Below are 14904 nucleotides of genomic sequence, written 5' to 3' on the forward strand. Positions count from 1 at the left end.
ATCGTCTTCATGAAGTGTGCATGCTTTCCCTGTCCGTTTTGGTTTTTATTAGGTATTTGAGTTTTCTCCCGACTTCCCTAACCTATCAATTTTCTGTGGGTGTTTTTTGGATGAATGAATGAGCCTAAAGACTGGCATTTCGTCTAAGACTGGTTCCTGATTTGTGGGCTCTGGTGCTGGCATAGTCTCTGGTGGCCTATAACCCTCTAATTGAAATGTTGGGCTTAAAAATTTGATTTGTGGATGGCTTTAACAATGCTGGATATGATGCATACTATGTAAGATGTGTAATAACTTTTAAGATTCTGTGAGGATGATGTTTTTTTTTACTCTTTTTTAGAAACCCTAGCAGTTTAAGATTTTTACATTATTATTATTATTATTAATATTATTTATTATTAAGAAACCAGTACTAGCCCTGAATCCTAAGTGTATTGTGGCAGGTGGCTGGAACCCTTACCCTGCCGGGACACCCAGAGTGTGAAAGGACTGGGGGAAAGAGCGTTTTCAGAACAGTTTCTCCCCCAGGCCAACAGAGGGCAGCCCCCTTAGTTCCCAGCAGGGCCACGGGCCATGAGCATGGAGCTCAACCCTGTTGGAACCCATGGCCACTGCCAGAGGATACATGGACCTTTCCAGGACCTTATTTGGCCAGGTGTCCTTTAGAAAGGGGCCAGTCCCCAGCATTCAATGGCCAGAGTCGGGAGGAAGAGGACAAAGCCTGAGGAGGAGTAGAGGGAGAAGGACTGGCAGCAAGAAGGGACTGTGTGTTGGTGTTTGGCCCTGTACATTGTGCTGTGGCGAGCAATTGTGAAAGGCGAGCCATTTGTAAATAAATGTATGTGTGTGGCAAATCTGTCTGCTGCCTATCTGTATCTGGGTTAGCTTCCACAATATTGTATATCTGAAAAGTCTTCTACCCGAATAGGTCTGTAAAGTTTACATCATGCACAGTTTATTTCATCTCACTTGTCCTCTTGGTGCAGGGGCAGTGAACCTTTGACTCCAAGTCTTTAGATTAAATTGACTCCTCTGAAAATCAATTTGAGTGGTCAAAAATATTCAGTCTTTTCATAAAGCTTTTTGAGCAGCACATTCAAAGAAACTGCAAGTGAGGACAGATTTCAAGCAGAACAATTCTGGAGTGTGATGTTTCCTTTTTTCCATTTCAGTTTATTTTCGGTTTTCTTTATGTGCCTGCTCAAATTTCACATTAATCTGTCATTGCAGCCCCTAGGTCGGTGTCCAAAGCTTGGAATGAGTTAAATACCCAGCCTGCCTGCGCCACCCCCTCAGCAGTAACTAAAATTTCTGCATGTGTTAGCTGCACTGTTATTACTACTTCAGCAAAAGGATCTGTAGGTAAATAAAGCCTGAGTATGCTGATTATTCTCATGTGTTTTCATCACTTGGATTGTTTAATGCTGCAAGCATTTGGCACAAGAAAAATATTTGAGCCTTCGTCAATGAATTATTCTGCTGTCTTGTTAGTTTCCCCCAAACAATGCCTATTGTAAATCTCTTTCTATTCCTGGAGTAGTGATGGTGCAGATAATCTAATTCCTGGATTCATTCGGTGTCTGTATTCTCACGTGATGGCTGGGTGTCATGGCTCAGCAGTGTTTAGAAAAAAATCAGTCACTTTGACATATTTAACCCCCTTAAGCTACAAGTATATCATCACAAGGTAGATTTAAAAGCTTCTCAAGCTAACCGCTCTCCTTTGTTCCCTCTGTTCAAACTGTGTAGAGAACAGACAGCATGTAGATTTATTGCAGTCTAGACGTTTTTAAATGTGGCGATTCATTTCATGCTTAATATTCACAAATCTGCTTAATTTAATTCAGGGTCATGGGGAGCTGGTGCCTATCCTGGGAGCAATGGTCAACCAACCCTGGAAGGACTGGCAGTCCATCACAGACAGCTCGTGTCCACACCAAGTCATTTTAGTGGAATCTTTGACCTAACAAGCACGTGACCCATGTGGTGAAAACTAGAACATCTGGAGAAAAACGTGCATACCCAGGGAGAACATGCAGACTGCAAAGAGGCCGTGAGTGTTATTTTACATTTGAGCCCCGTCTCCTGGAGCTAGCCACACTGTCACCTTTCCCATGTTCTATATATATTTATTTTATTTTTTCAGTGAATGGTGTCACAAGCTTTGAGTATTCCAATTTACTTCAGTTTGCTGATAATGCCATTTACAATTTCCATTGATATCCGTTTCTGTATCAAAAATCTACTCATTGAACAAAATAATGAAACTTCAAGCATCTAAAAAATATGACTGTGTTTTTTATTTTAATTTGCCAGTGTAAAACTATTATGTTAGCGTTATGGTGGTATTCCGGCTTTAGTATGTATTTTAATTAATTATTGTGCTACTGTTGTAGAACAAGGTGGACGATCATTCTGAAAGGGTGCTATGAATGGACTTACTGTTAGGCAGTTTCTTTCTGGTCATGTTTTGTTTCTTTAAAAGACATTGATAGTCGTGATATCTATAACCAATGTTATTGCCAACCTTTTTTGTTAAAAACCTGTCTCCTTGGTGAGAAACCAACACTTTGCATTTTAAGAGTAAAAGTCTTCCATTTGTTTAAAATTTTACGTGAATGGTAAGGTGGTACTGCAAGTCACACCGTTCATTACACAATTATACTATTGCAAAGAAAGCCCTAAAGATCATGTTATTTAAGTAATGCCATTGTATCCTTTTAATCTCATTATTGCAATCGTCTGCAGGTCTGTGCACAGAGGGCTAGACATTTCAGATATACCTGAGCATTTGGAGACACTCTTAATGCGGCTCATAGCTTATTTGGTTTCTTGCATGTAAAATGTAATGAAGGCCTGCCTTCATAATCCCTTCATGCATTTTGACTTCTACAACAAATAGAAGATTGCATTCAGATCTTTAGGAAGGTCATAGTGGCACAGTGGTTATTGTAACAGCTTCTCAGATCAAGGGGTCTAGGTTAGATTCTGGCCTGGTCAGATATCCATGCCTATATCCCATCTACCTTTGAATCTGTGCTGGTGTCCCTTCTGGGGTTGATTCTTGCTCTTTTTGTGATGCTGTTGGCTTGGAATTCAACATGTTGAGGACACTAAAGGAAATAGCACCATTAGAAAGGAATAAATGGATGATAATCTTAAATCCATCCATCCATCCATTTTCCAACACGCTACATCCTAACTACAGGGTCACAGGGGTCTGCTGGGGCCAATCACAGCCAACACAGGGCGCAAGACAGGAAACAAACCCCGGGCAGGGCGCCAGCTCCTTAGCAGGGCACACATACACACACCAAACACACACTAGGGACAATTTAGAATCGCCAATGCATCTAACCTGCATGTCTTTGGACTGTGGGAGGAAACCGGAGTACCAGGAGGAAACCCACACAGACACGGGAAGAACATGCAAACTCCACGCAGGAAGTGAACCCAGGTCTCCTTACTGTGAGGCAGCAGCGCTACCCACCACTGTGCCACCGTGCCACCCATAACCTTAAATGTTCAGGGCAAAATTATCAACATACTATATGACTATCTATCTGAATTTATTTAATGATTTTCTCTGCGCTGCTCAGGTAAAGTTGACTGTACAGTTTCAATGCTGGATTGTGAGTGTCTAGTTTAGTGTTAAATCTTTATTTTGAGTATTACATTTTTTATTAATATACATAAAATATACAATATCCACTGCAAGATATTGTCAGATTTGTAGACTTAACACATTTTTGTCAAATTTCTGCTTATGGTATTAAATCCTGTCCTAAAACAAAGATTAGAAACCTAAAGATAATGTAAGACCACAAGATGCAATCATCTACCACATAATCATATAGATCTCATTACATTTTATTAAAATGTGAAAATAGGCTAAATTAAAATATATTTTTCACTATAGATTACAGTATATGTTGGATTAGTGGCCAATGAAAGTGTGGTAGTTTTATAAAAATGTGTGAAATTTTTCTATAGAAATGTTTTCTTTTTATGATATATAAACATAATGTTTTTATCTACATTTATTGCTTTGGATTAGTGTGATCTTATTCTTAATGTGATGCATGATAGCTTGGTATCTTTATCTATCTATCTATCTATCTATCTATCTATCTATCTATCTATCTATCTATCTATCTATCTATCTGATGAGGTTCTTGTGCTTATTTTTAAGTGCACATGACAATGTGATCGCACACACACACTCACTACCTCCATAATCTTATTCTGCATGTCTTTCAAGTGTGGATTGACAACAAGAGACCTCTGATGATAACTCTCCTGGATACAGAGTGAACACGCACACTCCACACAATACCAAGGCCAAGGTTTGATTCCATATTTTGGGAGCTCCAAAACAACTGCACTAATCACTGTGCACCAACCTGCAAGCCATTTGTCATCCAGAAATGTCATTCTTAAGAAGTTTTATTTCTATTTCTTTGTAGCATTTACAAATTTAGTGCGAAGCGTCCAGTCTTATATCAACTGTACAGACAAGACCATGTCCTTTACCAAGCACATTACATGAAACATTTTAAAAATTTTACATAAGCCTGGACTCCATTTTTCTAGTTAACTGGTTAACTATTGTCATTTATATGACAGAATAAAAATGGAACAAATTAAAGCTAAATGTCAGTACAGCATCTATCCTTTGCTGACAAGGTGAATTAATAAAGCTGAATAATACCTTTGCAAATGAAGTATTTGTGAAATAAAGAGCACAGTATTCCATTTTGCATCATGTCAAAAAATAATATAAAAATATTTGTGTAAAATGATACAAACACTGTCACAATGCCAAATGTCTTCAGAAACAAAGGATCGCTGCTTTTAAAATGTGCTTTACACAGCTGGTTCCGTAGTGCAGTAATAAACAGGATTTCAATTCAAAGTAGTCCAATCCAGTAATAAGGGATGTGGTTTTGGGAATCAATGTGCTTCATGCATTTAAAGAATGTACAACAATGCACTAGAAAATTAAGTCAGGTGCCATTTAAACACTAGAAATATGGAATCCTGGAAACTGCACATATTTTTATAACACCAGCCCAGTAAGATATCCGATATATTGTAAGCAGCCAGATTCAACAACATTCAATTGGCTTCTCCATATTCTAATGCTTTTACAGATTTGTTTTTTTAAAGCATACACTTAAGATATGTTCAGGATGGAAAGGGAAACCATTTAACCTACTCTAGGTCAGCAGAGCTATTACTTTGCATGTTATTAATGAATGTGAAAACCCTCCAGTAATACTACTAACTAGACTTTGTTTTCCGCTTTTCCATTATTATAAGTCAGTTTGTATTGCCATTTTTTCAACTAATCATTGGGACTTTGTGTTGTTTCACTCTGTGTTTAACTTACAGTTGCACACAAAAATACAATTAACCATTTATTAAATTGTTATCCTATTGTAGGTGTAAATATAAGCCTGTGCCTGTACTTTGCAGAGGGTGTTTGATTAAAATTATTTCTGGAACTCTACAACTTTAAATTTCTGCATATCTAGCCATTGTATAAATCCATCAAATGCCACCCCTGAAAAACACTGCAGTTGGCATGAGAAACTCATAGTAGGAAGCTTAGGATTTAAAAAGGGGAAAGACTAAAGCAATCTTTACTGCTACATGGAAGCACAGACTTGTCTTTAAATGTTGGACATTTAGGTGGGAATACTATCCTCACCCAAAATAATACTAACATACGTTCATCAAACATAGCTATGCAAAGCCTTACTTCTCATCATAACCTTTGGTAATAAACGGCATCCTCATCCTTTTTTAAATATAAGAATAAATGTTTAACAAATGTGTCATTTTGTGCTAACCAATGGTATGTGTTGAAATAAATGAGACTTGCAAGCCCACTTTACCATGCGTTTCAGCCATATTTTGGACCCAAACACCAGCATGTTATGGTTCTTCAGCACTTCTATGGTGGCCCATTTTAAGTTTGAGCATAGTCGTGTCCTGCATTTTTTCCAGGGTTGTTTCTTGTCTTGTGATTCTGAAGTAAATTATGTAGAATTGAGTAAGTTAACATTGAGTGATGGGGGTTAAAAAGGTTATAAATACTTTGCCACTTGGTACCATCTTTTTTTTCAAATGGGAGCAGAGTAAGGAGAGCAGCTTTTGAGTCTGAGAGTTTACTGCTGAAAAGAAGAGAGTATCAAGCCAAAGGATGTTGGCTCGAAATATCTGGTCTGAATACAATGTGCCCAGTTTTGTTTTTTGTGAAGGGTCATGGGTTTAGCCCAGCTTTTCTCAACCTTTAAGTATTTGTGACCCGAGTTTTCATAACAGTTTTAATCGCCCCAACATTTTTTTGAAATGTAGATTCATATTTTATTATACCTACTTAACTTTTATCGACATTTATCTAACTCTATATTTATTGTTGTAGTATCAGAATGTAGTTTAAGTTAATTTGTTTTGGTTTCAACAGATATTTTTTTTCATATTTTTGATTCTTGTTTTCTTTTTTTCACATCTTCGCGCCCCCCTTTTTGTTACTTCGTGCCCCCTAGGGGGGCCCGCCCCACAGGTTGAGAACCACTGGTTTAGCCTAACTGCCTGGACAAAGAAACCTTTGAAACTGATAATACATTTTATTTCCTTAAATTCAAACCTACTTATGTTGATTTTATGGCTGAAATATAACCTTCCAGGATGTATAGCCTCAGATTTTAATGTTTTAGGAAGTGAAAAAAATCCCAATCCCAATGTGTTAATTAAGACTAACATAAATTGAAGAATAAAGTACATCTCGCTTGAAGATACTGTTTCACATTTTTCATTAAGATTTTATTTTTAAAAGCCAAATATTACGATGCATGCATGCTCCTCAGACATACATAGTAATAATAGATACTTTATTTACTGCAGAATAGCTACAGAGAAAACAACCTCACGGATTTCAGAAATTTACAGTAAGTATAGTAAAATGTCTAGTATTTGTGTGCGTGTGTGTGCGTGTGTGGCACCAAGTCGGGGGATTGTTCCGGCCTTGTGCCTGATACTTGCTGGGATTGGCTCCAGCTTCTCCAAGACACTGCTCAGGATTTGAAAAATGGACGGATGGAAAACCAGACATGCCACGGGTAGCACAGAAATTTGCACCGCTACCCACCTTTCTAGGATTCTGGGTTTGAATTCTTTCAATTGTCTGTCTCTATGGTACTTTATATGACCTCTCTGTATTTGTGTGGACATTTTTCTTCCTCATTTCAAAGATGTGCTTTGTGTTAAATGTAGACTCTAATCTGGCACATTTTAAGTGTGTATGTTATTTGTGCTTCTGTCAATGCTACTAGGCCCTGTGATACCCTATTAGTGGATTAAATGGGTCTGAAAATAAGATTAGGTAGATTATCCTTTTGTGATCCCATGCTCTTGTAGTACACCTAAAAGACTCCTTCCAAAATTACATAAACAGGTAATCATCCATACATAAAAAGATGGAAGTTAAGAAGGAACCATTTTATTAGAGACCATTGTCATGTATTCCCCTCTCTTCATTTACACCAGCTCAGTTAACAGTTATCATGTGATCTGTTCCATGGCCTTCAAAAATTAGAGAAAATAAGCCTTAGAAAGAAACTCGCAAGAACACACGCAAATCCTACTCGCAGAACACTGAAGCATGAATTGAGCTCTTATCTTACAACAGTTTAGAGGCTGAATTGATATGGACTCAAAGGCAATGAACCAGCAGGAAGATGCACTGCTTTGTTAGCTAATTAAGGCATTTATGATAATTACCAATAAATAAAATGAACTTTTCCTGGAAAGAGCTGCTTTAAAGAAATGTGGCTTAGATATTATACGCAAGGAGAAAGTCATTCATTTCACGCATGCTTCATGTTCTGCATACACCTAGCCATTGGAGCTGAAGAAGAAGCTTTTGCTTTACCTCATTCAGCTGCATCTGACCTGCATCTAATAAATTTAAGTGAACAGCTTGGAAATATAGCATACATGGGTGAGCAAATCTATTTTAAAGAGATAAACTTTATCTTTGTTTTATGTTTATTCAAAATATGTGAAGAGGCTATAAGTGACATTTTAATATTTTAATATGTATGTACACATAGATATAGACCAGCATGATGGTGTAGAAGTAAGCACTATTTTCTCAAAACTCCAAAAGTTCCACATTCACATTTCAGTGCAGACAATGCATATGTGGAGTTTGCTTGTCCTCTTATCATATGTTTGGAATTTTATTCTGGAAGTTTTTGTTTTTACTATCCTCAGCCTATGGAAAATTGTTAGATGAATTGGCACTAGTACGTTGGCATCATATGTCCAGGCTTGTGTCAGATGCTGTCAGAATGGATTAAATGAGATACATTACTTATGTAATCCGAGCCTCAAATTTAAATGATTGTGTTTCATAAAATACATGGTCTGTTTAGTATTTATGGCTATGTAAAAAGGTAACTACATCCATTTTCAAGTATCGGGATATTTCTAAGAATGACCAAATTCTCGGCAAACCCATAAACGAGAAATCTAAACTTGGGACACAATTTGCGCATAACAGATTTCAGTTTGTCATTTGTAATTCAACAAGAAACAAAGCCACATTGAAATATCATGTATGGAAATACTATGTACAACTACGCTCCCTTGTTCAATAGCTCGTAGAACCACCTTTAGCGGACATAACTTGAAGTAATCATTTCCTGTATGAGTTTGAGTCGTGTACATCGTGTTGGAGGATTTTGTAGTCCTAGAGTTGAAGGAGAATGTTTACATTTTTCCAAATAAAATTTTATAAGCCAAGGAGAATTATTTTCAGCGATCCCTGTGTTCATATATGACATACCAGTATTCATGGTTCTTTTTCAAATTTTTATGATGTCCTTAAATATGCCCAGAGAGCTTAATTATAAGAATATAGAAACTAATTATGGTTGCACTTTATTATTAGACAGTCATTGGCAATGTCCATTTCAATTTTCAATCTTGGCAATACCGATATTTCTCAATAATTGCTACTGTAACCTTATTTTCCTCACCACAGGTAGCAGTTCCTAACAATTAATGCCCCTGTGGTGGTTAGCTTTGTCACATGTATGCCCTTTCCCAAGAGTATGAATAGCTGGGTTCTTGAAGACTTAAAGAGGATTAAGAAAGAAAATACAAATCCACAGCTAATAAGTGATCACGTAAACTACTTTTCAATATTCTCTTGAGATAAAATGGCATTTCATTAGAAAAATCAAACGGCATACATACATAAAAATTCAGGGATTACTACAGGAGATACCATCTAAATGTATATTAAATTGCTTTTTTTTTAATCTAAGCTTTTTTTTCCCTTGGAGAACTGGATATCATTTAAATCCTACTGAATTTATTAGACTAAATAATTTACACAAATACTCAAGACAAACAGTTATATTACACTCTAAGTAGGGAGAAGCCCTGGAAACATAAATCAAAACACAAAAACGGCAAATTGTATGCCCAAGAGACCTGAAGCCAAAGTATGTGACTCCTTACATCTCTGAAATTGTTACTTTAAATATGCCAACTCTGTCATGTTAACTGCTTTGAAACAATTGAGCCAGACATTGAATGCAAATAGATCAATTCAGTTTATAGTCATATCGCACTGTACAACAATGGTATTTATTGCTAGCCCCACTGGCGCAGAAACATTAAAAATATATGCAGCAACAATACAGTACATGATATATAGTCAGCAAGCAGAAATTACTAAGCAAACCAATGGCAATATACAAAACCATTGTATACTATATCACACATACACAACTAGCAAAGTCAATTTCACCATACAGCATGTCTGGCTGTTGCTGGTTCTATTTAAGTAGCATTTTCTTTTTCACTGATATCATCAGTTAAATTCTGACTTCAAACCATTTATTCATCTGTCCAGTGTACCATCTAGCTGTCTAAACTGTATTGTTTGCACTTTAATTTCATTTACTCCAAAACTATGAACTAGTGATACTGCAAACTCCGAAAAGTGTGGTTTAAATGATTGCTTAAAGTCTTCATTGTTTAGTGTTTACTTCTGCAAAAAAAAACTCCGAGCTGATCATCATGCAACATTTATTTTTTTTTTCTTGCTTCTTCAATAGCACTGACTGAAAAATTGCATTGAAATATAAGCAGCTCCCTTGCCTTATTTTTTTTGTTGTTGTTTTATTAACAGAAAGTTGCACTGTTTTATTAGTGACACAAAACTATTACTCACCTAAAACAAAATCTAGTAATTTAGTCAATTTTGTTAATGACAAATTATTTAGAAATGAATTAAATAAGCATGCAAAACAGATGGCTTCAATTATTTACAGATCTCTACCATTTTTTTGTTTTTGTTTTCTTGATTAAGAAGAATGATGAATCTTACAAAGGCAACAGCCCAAAACCTTTTTTGTTTCCTCTCTTCACCCTTGCAGGTCTCCCCAGTGAATATTGTTTAGGTGTAATCTCCAAATCCTACCTTTTGCGTTGTCACATGTTCCTCAGACAGAAAGCTGGCTGCTCCTCATCCCTGCTAAGCGCCGTGCCGGTGAAGCAGCTGTGTAACTTTGCTGTTGGCGTCCTACTGATTAAGCCTGCATCTGAGGAGGACCATTAGTGTCACAGCCTGCAAACGGCTGGCTTAAGTCTCAGTGCTCAAAATATTTCAAATAGCTTTGTCTACAGAGAGACTGACAGGCACAGTAGACACTCATGCTTAAAATTAGTTAGCTCAACACACTCAAGGAAGTGATGATGAGCGCGCAGAATGCATGAACGATAAACACTATGAAGTGAAGTGCTATTTCACGCTACTTGTTTTTATGGCTGATATCTTAACCTTTTTTCTTCTGTGCTTTATCTGTTTCTCTTTATTTCATTCTCTCTCTCTCTCTTTCTCTCCCTGTCCTTCGCTGGAGCCCATCGGTTTTTAAAACACTAGACCCCCCCCCAATAAAACTGGCCTAAAATTACCCATTGCTCTGCATTACTGAGGCAACTGGGGATTTAAGACACGTGTCAGACAAAATGACAGCTTTGTTTTTATTTATTTTGAAGCTCTTGGCTCTGAGGAAGACCATGTGGAACTTTTTCTCTTGTGAGTTGTTTTAATAAAACAGTATTGTAATACACACAAGGAGAATATGTAAAGGGCATTCAGATGTGTCAAGGAGACTGACTGACTGACTGACTGACTGCAGTCAATCACAGACTCTGTGCAAACAGAAATTGTTCGCATTATTAGTTTTTTTTCTTTTTTTTTAAATGGGGGACGGTGGGCCAATTTCAAGGCTATGCTTATTTTTGACTGAAGCGCATCAGTGGCTTTGACTTATTAAAAGTGACTTTTCTAAAAATTTGAAAGTATCCACCAATGATGCCTAATTATTCCTGTTCTTTGGCTTCAATATGTTATCAATGCAATCATTTCAAGAGATGAAAATCTTCTCACACTTTATGATGAATACATACAAAGTGACATCAGATTCATTTGGATGCCTGACATGCAGCAGGGTGGCATGATAGTGTAGTGATGAGTGCTGCTCCATTTCGGATGAAGAAACATGAATTTCAGTTCCCTGTCTTTCACTATACATATGGAATTTGCACATTTTCACTGTGTTTGCATGGATTTTTTTTTTTCCCTGAAGGTATTTTGATATTCGTCCCATGTGCTGTGTAGATGCCATGTGGGCTGGATGGGCATTCTGGCCCAGAAGGAAACGGGAAGCAGACCAGGAAGGAAGAGATGGAAAAAGAAGAGATATCGCTGGAGAGTTTTTATTCCCCCAACACGCTAGATGGCAGCAGTCTTGGAGATCCACGCCCAGTGGGAAGCCAGCAGGGCATGCCGGGAAACTGTAGTCAAGCAGGACAGCCCTGCTGGGGTCACTGGGTGCCATGAGAGGGCGCTGCAGGGAGACCAGCTCCCTACCCTGCAAAAAATGAAATCTAATTAAGTGAAAAGTATTTATATCATGGCATTAAATCTTATTTTCCTTATTCTAAGAATTATTGACACATCAAATGATTATTTAGCTTAATTTAAGAAATCTTGTCAAGTAAATTTTGCTTACCCTATTGGCAGATTTATTTTCTAAATAAAAGTAAATCAACTCCCATTTAAAGTTTTTTTTTTTTGTCTAGTTTTTACATACGCATTTTTTGCAGTGTACTGTTATAATGGACTTCCGGGTGACCCAGAAGTGCTTCGATCGGGAAATCACCCTGGCACTGGAAGTACTCCCGGGTCTGTAATAAAAGGGACCCCACTCCCTTATCCAGGCAACACTTGACTGGAGGAGGGCAGTGCGGTGGTGAGAGAGTTATTGGGAGGAGAAGGAACACTTGTGGGTTGTGCTTTTTGAACTGTGTTGAAGGTATTCCTGGTTAATAAACAACCTTTATTTGAACCCAGGACTGTGATTCTGTGTTTGTGTCGGGGTTTGGGCTTGCTGATGCCCGGGGTTCCATCACAGCTGGTTAGGCTAAGTACTGACTGGAAATTTGCACCTTAAGAGTAGAGGCAGGTATCTCTTTTGGTGGATGTTCACCACATGTCGGGCTCGCTTTTCTCTTGTGCCTGATGTTGCCATGATAGACTCCAGTTTTGCACTAACCTTAACCGAAGGACTAGATTTAAAAATGTGTAGATAATAAATGCGAACCACTTCTAATTTTGCTTTGAATGGAATATAGATATTAAGAAAAGTATGGTGGGCAGCATGGATGTTTCTATGGGAGTATGACTGCAGTATCACTGAATTTTAGATGACTCTTTTTTGCTTCTAAATCATTTATGTATCTCCGCAATGAGAACATTTTAAAGATGCCAATACTGTCCTACCTGCCACTGTACGTGTGACTTTAAAAGGAGGTTCAAATTGAAGGGCCACTTCAGTTGATGCACGTGACATGTCGGCTAAAGCCTGGCTTGCTGTGTGCCCTTCAGATTGCATTCTGTACAATCCTTCTTCATCCCCGTCCAAGCCTTTTTGATGTGTGGGACAGCAGAACAGGATCATCCAGCCGCTTAGATCTCTTCCTTCCTGCCAAGGCCATTCCTGCATTACAGTAAGAGTTTTCTAAACATTAAAGGAATTGTGCAAAACTCCTGTTTAATATTACATAAATTCAACTGATCAACCTAACATTTAGAATGATGCCCTGCTCTACAAGAAAATTGGTGTCCCGCAAAGCCTAGTTAATGGAGACCAAGTTTAAAATATTCCGACATTTGTCTGTGTGTTTTGTAAAGTTCTTTGGGATTGTGCTCTTTTTGAAAGGTGCTATATGAAACAAATTTTCATCTGATGTGAATTGACTAGGGCCGTGCCTGTGTGTGTGTGCCTAACAGTGGACTGGTGCCCCATCAAGTGCAAGCTTCTGACACGTTTCTTATGCAGACAAGATGTAAACCTTCACAACCATGGAATAGGTGGGCTTCATAAATTGGGTAGGGCTTATATATTGCTGTGCACGAGTGTCATCTGGTCACCTTCTGGGCTCATCATGGGTAAGCACCACCACTCTGGGACACAGGGGGGCTCAGTCACTGATGGTATTGTGTTTTCTTTCCTAAAAACGCAGCCCTGAGGAACCACCCAATGAGGGCATCTGACTCCACCTCTTCCAGTCCAGAAACTATCTCATTGCAGGTCAGAGCTCCAACATGACCCTGTGACTTGATTTTTCTCTGCACTGGTTAGGCGTTACTCAACAATAGATGGCTGTACCTTATTGACCACCATATTCAATGGTGCAACCTGGTTAGCACCCCAACATTTGTTTCGTGGACGTGTTCTTTTGGTAAATACCAATATAAAGCATATGTGTGTGATATTAAGATATTTATGTGAAACCTGTGGAAATTAAGGGAATGAGCATTTTTAAGACTGAAATCACAAAGCACTTCTCTATGCAACGAGTTGTGGTAATCTGGAACAATCTGCTGAGATATGTAGTTGAAGCAGAAACCCTGACAACCTTCAAGATGTTTCTGGATGAGATTGTGGGACAATTTATCTATTAGCTAATCAAACAAGCTTGATGGACTGAATGGTCTCCTCTCATTTGTCTAATTTTGTTATGTGTGTAATAAAGACATGAGTGTAAAAATATACTTATAGCAACTGTGCTGGACATGTAAGCCTTTTTTGCCACAGCAGCATTGGAGAAACTACTCAGGTGACTTGTCTCACAGCAAAGATGTGAGTGAGAGCTCTTCAACTTAATTGGGAATTGAGAGTTATGTGTCTGACAGACCATTTACTTGGACAACTTTTATTTATAAATGGTGAATTAAATTGGGCAGAGATTACTTCCCTCTATCACCTTTATTTTTGGAACTTTATTTGAAGATTATAATCGAAAAGAGTAGCAGTTGGACAGATGTAAAACTCAGTGTGTCAGTATGGCAGAGCTGAAGCAAAAGGCTTTTAAAGCAAAATATGGGAAGATTTAATAAAGTGGAGAAAGGAGGAAAAGATAAGTGAAGTGACTTTAGCAGCCTGTGTCTGGCCATTATATGGTATGTAAAATCTTTTGTGTCACTGTACATGCAAGCCGCTAAGAACACAGAGTTATGATCAGCTAGGCGACCATCCAGATGTAACAATGTGGGAATACTTACTTAGACTGACCGTATCAGAGAAGGCCTGACAATTTCGGTGTGGCATGCAAAGAATAATCATCTCCTTTACTTACTTTTTCCTTTGATGATAAGCTTTCATTGTAGATGGGCTTGTTTTACTTGAATAAATCATTTTTACTTTTTTCTGTTTTGAGCCAAGACATCCTTAACAGTATTAGTCTGTAGCTCTTTATCTATTCAATAAATTCTTCCAGGAAGAAGCATTCTGATTTGGTCAAAGCAATAAA

At 37.8% G+C, this 14904-nt stretch overlaps 1 protein-coding gene across 2 annotated transcripts in view; it reads right to left on the bottom strand.

Annotated features, from left to right (window-relative positions):
• The window catches only part of si:ch211-247n2.1 (calcium-activated potassium channel subunit beta-2), a 160833-nt gene that overhangs the window by 134051 nt on the left and 11878 nt on the right, over positions 1 to 14904 (bottom strand). The window contains exon 1 of one of the 2 annotated variants that reach the window (XM_039758780.1): positions 10505 to 11891. The exons of the other annotated variant lie outside the window; for it this stretch is intronic. The gene's annotated coding sequence lies outside the window, so the exon portion shown is untranslated. Of the gene's footprint in view, positions 1 to 10504; positions 11892 to 14904 lie in introns of those variants that run through there. 2 annotated transcript variants of the gene reach the window in all.

The sequence above is a fragment of the Polypterus senegalus genome, chromosome 1 (assembly GCF_016835505.1).
Source record: "Polypterus senegalus isolate Bchr_013 chromosome 1, ASM1683550v1, whole genome shotgun sequence".
Classification (NCBI taxonomy): Eukaryota; Metazoa; Chordata; class Cladistia; order Polypteriformes; family Polypteridae; genus Polypterus; species Polypterus senegalus.